General features: G+C 37.0%; 1 long non-coding RNA gene across 1 annotated transcript in view; it reads left to right on the top strand.

Annotated features, from left to right (window-relative positions):
* The window catches only part of LOC138015729 (uncharacterized), a 3,617-nt gene extending 1,809 nt beyond the window's left edge, over positions 1-1,808 (top strand). Inside the window, exon 3 of the long non-coding RNA XR_011125621.1 lies at positions 135-1,808. This is a non-coding gene — a long non-coding RNA (uncharacterized lncRNA). The remainder of the gene's footprint in view (positions 1-134) is intronic.
* The last annotated feature ends 5,692 nt before the right edge of the window (positions 1,809-7,500 follow it).

Here is a 7,500-nt window from a genome sequence, read left to right as displayed (position 1 = left end):
GTTCACATTCCTGTTTACAATGTATATCTGTCATAAAAGGCAGACTTGTTTTGCTTAATTAATTGAACCACAAAACAGGTTGATTTTCTCCCCCTAATAATTCACTTATCCATGATTTTTGTTTTCCATCACAGGGGCCACTTTTATAAGATGAATACTCTTCACTGTCTAGATGATGGATAAATTCTAAGACAAAAGCAATGGTTTCTGGTGGAAGTTTATGACTATATTGGCGTCTTACTTTCGGAAGTGCTGCTCCTGGACCATACATCTTACTATAAAGTCTAGCTTTTGTTAATTCGTAGTCTGTGCATGATATTTCTTCTCCTCGACTGTTAGTAAACCTGAACATTTGCTTAATTTCCTTATTTGTGTATTGCTGTGCCACACAGTTCAACAGTTCAACCCATTTGGGACTTCCAGGTCTCTCTCTGGAGTAGCTGAGAGCTAAGCCCTCCATGATGTTAGCATTTGCATTCACTTTTTCCTGAATGGAATTTGAAAGAAGTGAAGACATTTTACTTTTTACTTCTAGTAAGATACACCTCCTAGAGAGTGAGGTTCGCATGTTTACAATCATGTTTCCAAAACATTGCTAAAGCCAGTATTCGTGCAAAGTACTGATAGAGGTGAAAAATATTGTGATCTTATTTTTTTATTATCAAAGGTAAAGGAAAAATGTCCTGACGTTGTAGTCAGTAATAATTACTGACTCTGATCTGATTATTAGAACGCAAAAAGAGTACTCTTTATAGCCTGGATTAGTTTTCTATTTTAGGGAATAATGCATACAGTACAAACTCACACAATGTCATAAGAACCTAGTACAGGCTGAAATTTGGCATTTTAAAAATACCCAAAAATATAAGAACCTGCAGAGCCTGGCAAAGAAAAAGAGGTACTTTTACAAAAAAATCACCCTCGAAAAAACTCCTTTTATAGACCTAATCGGCTAACTCAATGTTGTACCAATTCAAACCCTTTGAGAATAAAATGTTTTGTTTCAGGTATTTCCCTATCATTTAAATATGAATGGTACATTATAATGCAAATACAATACACAAAGAATCTTAATCTCGGGAGATTTGAATTGGGTACAACATTGAGTTAGCCGATTAGGTCTATTGTGTATATGTTTTCTTTGAATGGCATTTTATTGGATTTTCTCTAGAAATATGTTTTCCATAAAGCTACAGTGCAATACTGTCTACATATCTTATGAATAAAATATAGAAATTTATTGTTGTTGCTCTGAGAAATAAGAACCTATTAAGAAACTACATGTAATCAGCCTGAATTATGAAAAAATAGCCTAAAATATCAGAACCTGCTCTGCCTGACCTCGAAAATTCTAGGTTCTTATGTGTGGGTCTTTACTGTATTTTGTAGGGTTACCAGTAGTAACTTTTACCCTGTTATACAAGCATGACAGTATGCCATGTTTTCAGTTTCGTGGGCTTGGGAGATCCTTGAATTGTGTTCATCTTTTCATTACCAATCCAAATAAACTGAAAAACCAACTAGTAAGGTAGAATATGTATGGTAGAATTTTACCATGTGAGTTAAAAGAAGGAAAGTTTACCCCATCAAATTGGCCTTCAAGAATTTCCTGGCAGATCTGTTCATTTGAGGCACCCATGTTTTCAACTTCTGTTTGAAGTTCAGCCACTTTTTGCCTTGTGCAGTTTTAAAGTTTGTTTCAAATCCTCTGCTGAGTTCGCTTTGACATCAGTTCATATGACACTGGGGCACAACCAACTTGATTTTGAATAGAATTGTTTGCAGACAGGGGCTGTGGAACACTTTTGTTTACACTGGGTGACAGCCTGTGCTACCTTACATAACATGCACCACAGCACCTTAAACTGCTTATGAGGGCCACACAGCCAAACTTTTTTTCCAAAAAAGTTTTCTTAGCTTCAGGGAACAAATCATCTAATGACTTTGGGAGATATGTCCAGGTTTGACCCTAATTAGATGCACGCGGATTTCAAGAAGCGTCACGAAGTGTCCCCTTGCTCTTCTCGCCAACTTCAACATCACTTGTGTCTCAGAATACAGACAATTTATGTCACAAAGTGTCCCCCAAATGCTACTCTTTAAGTGAAGATTAGCTGCTGCATTTACCCAAAGCTAAAAATAATGCTGACCTTTACTCTTACCTTATTGTTGAAAATAGGTAGCAAATGCTTAGACTTAAAGGGACACTGTTGGATGTCAAAATTGGGCGTGTATCTAATTAGGGTCAAACCTGGACATAAGTGGACTTTGGTAGACTTTAAATGTTTTAGCTTGTACAGGGGAGTTGTGCATTTGGACGCTGAACATCAGAGGTGGATAGTGGTATTCCTACAGGCTTGACATTTTTCCTTTAACATCATTTATGGGACGAGATTCTTCCTTGTAGGTTTTTTACATATACTATAAGTAAGTACTGATGAAGACATTGTTTACAATCTCTGAGGCTCAGCTGGGACTAGTTCCTTTCTTTTTTTTTTTTGTCAATTCTTCACAAAGATCAAACCTTCAATAACTCTTTTTTTTTAACTTTGATATAAGCTAGACTTAACTCTAGTGAATTGGAAAATGAAACATTTGTGGCAAATTTTATGATAAATTCAACTCAACAATCGAAATTGAAAGTTGACAATTGAAGCTAAGCTGAACACAATCTTAATGTGTAATTCTAAAGGGGGAACTGATAAGGAAACACTTAAACACTGGGGGTCTCACGAACCTTTTTACGGAAGAAGTGTGCGGGAGATAAGCTGAAAATCAACTCTAAAGGAACCTATCCACGAATACTCGATACCTTTCAAAAAAAAAAAAGGACAAAATTACCTTTTGCAAGGTCTAGCGATAGAGTACACCCAGCTGTAACGACAACAGCAGTCCGAAAACGATCTGTAGGAAACCTCACTGAACCGTAACGCAAGTGACAGAAGCTGCTTCCACATCAACTTGACTACCTCTAACTCGAATATCAGATCACCGGTCACAGACAAGGCAATGACAAAAGAACTGTTCACACTATTTTAATAGAAGTGTAATAAGAATTCATCCTAGGTTTGCAATCTCAAGATAGTCCAAAAGCAAGTCTTGACACACTAATTCTAGACTGGATCTCTTATTAGCAGAGTCGGAGAACTCGAAATCTTACGGCAGAAAGATCTTTTCGAACAATTTGCGTACTGGTTATAACCTTGCAAGAAGGTTAAACTAAATATGATAAATTCACCGCTTCAAAACAAAACGTTTTTCAAAGCTTTACAGATCTTTCCGAAGTGACTGAATGAAATACCTGTGCAAAATGGTTGGCTAATCGCTTGCACTCAACACAACTTCTATGTGCTCTTCCACCGCGACACAAAATATGGCCGACGATACAAGTCCTGAAAGTAAGATGCGCGCAAGCTCTTATGGGATTTTTGGCCGCTGGCGCGCTTTATTGCTCGATGTTCAAAAAAATCTCGTCTTAACAAGTAATCGCAATGGGTCCTCGTAAAATTAAGGATTAATATCACTTGTGTTTTCAGAAGTTGCTGAAATTGCCCTCGTCGCTTCGCGACTCGGGCAATTTCAGCAACTTCTGAAAACACGCGTGATATTAATCCTTAATTTTACTCGGCCCCATGCGATTACCTATACTAATTTATTGGTTTGTGGACAGGGAAGGTAAGTTGGGGGTGGCTCATATTTTAGGGATACTAAAAGGAGGTCCCTGAAAATGTTTAATGCAGCATGTAGGGGTCCTCCAATATTTTTAGATAATACATAATTTCTCATCATTCCCCCCCCCCCCCCCCCCCCCATCCACCACCCCAACAAGTTTTTATGAATGCTCTTTTACTGGAACGCATTATTCAATACTTTTGTTCTTGGGCCATCGTAGTTTGATCAAAAATAAGACACAAACAGCAGTGATAAACATATTGAACTTTTTCATTTTGATAATGACTTGACGTTTCGTATGTGCTCTACATACATTTTCAAAAGTAACCGTTGAAATTTAAAACAGCTATTTATATATAACAAATCGGATGAGGGGACTGGAACCTAGATTAAGCAAATACTTAACAGTAAAATATATAATAATAATAATTTTGTTATATATAAATTTGTTATATATAAATTACTTAACAGTAAATACTTAACAGCAAATACTTAACAGTAAAATATATAATAATAATAATTTTGTTATATATAAATTTGTTATATATAAATTTGTTATATATAAATTTGTCCGATTTGTTATATATAAATAGCTGTTTTAAATTTCAACGGTTACTTTTGAAAATGTATGTAGAGCACATACGAAACGTCAAGTAATTATCAAAATGAAAAAGTTCAATATGTTTATCACTGCTGTTTGTGTCTTATTTTTGATCGCATTATTCAATGTTTTGGAGGAGCACGCTCCATCGAAGAGAATAACGGTAAGAGCCGAGGACACTCCGTACCAAAGATGCATTCAGAAAGAATCGAAAATTTTCCAAAAGATTTGTGAGGAAGCCGACAGAGGAAAATCGTCAGCTTGAGAAGAAATATAGAGGAGGAATATGGACTGCAGTCCCTAATGACGCTTTAGTTCGTCACGCAACCAAGACGAGGGGAGAATGGTGATAGAGCGACCATTCTCCCCTCGGCCCAGTTGCGAGACTAGGAGGAATACGGCTACAACGAGTAAAACCGCGTAACGGCGTAACGAGAAACTGGGTAACGGGATTTTTTTTCATGTTTTTTTCTGACGCTGAGGTTACTTATTTTAAAACCAAAAAGACCGTAACACAGAAAAAAAGGTAAATAAAGACGTGGCCCGCGCTGGTTCTTGTTATGAGAAAAACAGAACAAAAAATTGATATATATTAAAAATATCAACTTTTTATACGTGTACAATGTTCCTTTAACCACACGGAATGGAGGAGCCAAATTTGACCTATTCAATTATTATTTGTTGGATTTTATCTTAGTCCCATTTCGTTTCTTGGGATGTCTGTCACACAACGCTAAACCCCCAGATATCTTGGCGCTTTTGTCATGTTGTCCGGTCTTTTGTTACCTGCGGTCAAACACAGAGTATCGTCAAAGTAAACTCGCTACCCGCTGAGTTTAACCGTCATCCCTTGTTTACATAAAAAAACCATCCGATAAAGCCAAAAGAGCTGACGTACTGTAGGATTTAGTGCCTCCGGATAATGCGGTAAATTTGGCCAAAGGGCGGGAAAAACCCGTCAATCATGAATAACAATGTTCACATTATCTTTTCACTTAGAAATACAAAGAAAGAAAAAAAAGGCAAACAGTCAAACAAAATCAACAGCAGCAACAACAATAACAACAGCAAAAAACAAACAAACAACATGAAAAAAAAAAAAACCCGTTACACAGTTACCCGTTACGCCGTTACGCGTTTTACTCACAACCAAAAAAAAGGTCGCTCAAGCCAATGCTGGAGGACAATGACAGAAGATATGAAGGATAAGTGTGTTTTTTTGTAACGTTTCTAAGTCAAAAGACCTCAATAACAGCACTATATTCCTAGAGTCCTAGGAGAATAGCCCAATTCCGATATATTTAAATTCAGTCCAAAACAGAAGGCATTGTCTCGAGGCTCTGGGGAATAAACTCATACAAATCCTTATATTCATTCCCCAGAGCCTCGAGATGATGTCTTTTGTTTAGACCTGAATTTTAATATATCGAGATTGGCCTATTACACAAGAGATCAAAAACCGGTGGCTAATTCCTTTGTGGACTACTTTACTGAAGCGGCGACGGAGATTGGAGATTCATACTTGTTGGAAGTAAATGCAGAATAACTGCGTGATCACAATAGTTTTGGATACAAACGCGAATATAAAAGAATTGTCGATGGACCAACGTTTAACTTTAGCAAAGTCAGTGAAAGTGTTTCAGTTAATTCAGTAAAGTTCTGGCACCATCGTTGACCAGACTTTTTAATACCTTGTATTGAGAAGAACCTCTGGCCTACCGAATTGAAAAAAGGTGATTGGGTGCCTGTGTACAAAAAGGGCAATCCCGGAGACGTGAGCAATTATAGACTAGTAACAGTTGTAAGCGGAGTACGTAAAGTTTTTGAGAAAGTTCTTTGAGGACAAATCACAGCGTTTATGGAGTACGACAGCTTAACCGCTATAGCAAGACAAACAGCTGTGAGACCTCGTTAATCAAGTTATTGAAGGAATGGAGAGGGGGAATGGATAGTAAAAATGTTATTGGTGTACTATCAACGGATTTATCGAAAGCTGTTGATCTATCCACCACTATTACTGGTGAAGTTAAGGGCCTATGATTTCTCAGATGGAGCGATAGAAATGCTTAAATCCTAGTTTTACGAAAGGAAAAACAGAGTAAGGATTGGGGGAACAGAGTGAATAGAAAGAAGCTATTAGAGGATGTCTCCAGGGGTCTAACTTGGGATCAATTACTGTGGAACATTTCCAAAACTTCCTTGTTCACAGTATAAACAGATGTAACCTGGAAATGTATGTCGATGATCATCAGATCTACTATTCTGTAGAAAAAGTTGAGGAGGTGGAAAAGGTCTTAAACGATGAAGGGAAATTGACATCAGAATGGTACCAACATAACCTACTTAAGTGCAACCATGATAAATTGCGACTATGACTCTCGAACCAAAGCACAAGAACAAGGAGATGAACATTAACATAACGAACATGTAATATAAATTATAGCCCCACAATTAACTTATTAGGGGTAACTATCGATGACCAACTAAACTTTTGGAACCATATTAAGGATATATGTAGTACGGGGGCCAAACCAGTAGGAGTTCTCACGAGATTTAGAAATATGATACCAATGCTTGCCAAATTAACTATATACAAAGCTTTCATATTGCCCCAAAGTACATATTGCCATATAGTATGGAACTTTGTTGTGAATCAGATGACAGAAAACTCAAGCGTTTACAAGAAAGGGTATGTACACTCTTAAGGATGCCAAAGCTTCCAACATTACGCAATTGAAGACTGCGGGATTTGGCTATACATTGTATTAATGATAAAAAAAGTCAAGAAAAACTCAGTTCCACATGATATATCAGATCTGTTTAGCTCTAATATGGGTAAATACAACTTAAAACACTCAGATGATTTTATGTTACCTAGATTTAAAACAACAATGCATGAGAAGCACAGCATAAGGTATACGTTACAGGTTGAAATTAAATTCAGGTCCATTTAAATCAAACTAGGTGAAGACAAATCAAACAAGGTAAATTTAAATCAAACTAAGTGAATTTAATTAACCTAGGTTATTTATCAACTGTTTGAAAAGGGATTTTCTTTATGGGGTCTGGTTGAAAAAAAAAGGGGCACGGTTTTCTTAGGGGGGTTGAAAACAACAAAAACATCGCCTTTTCTCCCTCCCACTTCCTCTCTACTTTCTTCCTTTCTTTTCTTACTCTCTGTCTGTCCCTGTCCCTGTCCCTCTTAACCTTCCATCTCCTGATCCATT

The sequence above is a fragment of the Montipora capricornis genome, chromosome 9, assembly GCF_036669925.1.
Source record: "Montipora capricornis isolate CH-2021 chromosome 9, ASM3666992v2, whole genome shotgun sequence".
NCBI lineage: Eukaryota > Metazoa > Cnidaria > Anthozoa > Scleractinia > Acroporidae > Montipora > Montipora capricornis.
Note: the sequence above shows the minus strand (reverse complement) of the source record. Positions and strands in the feature narration are given on the sequence as shown.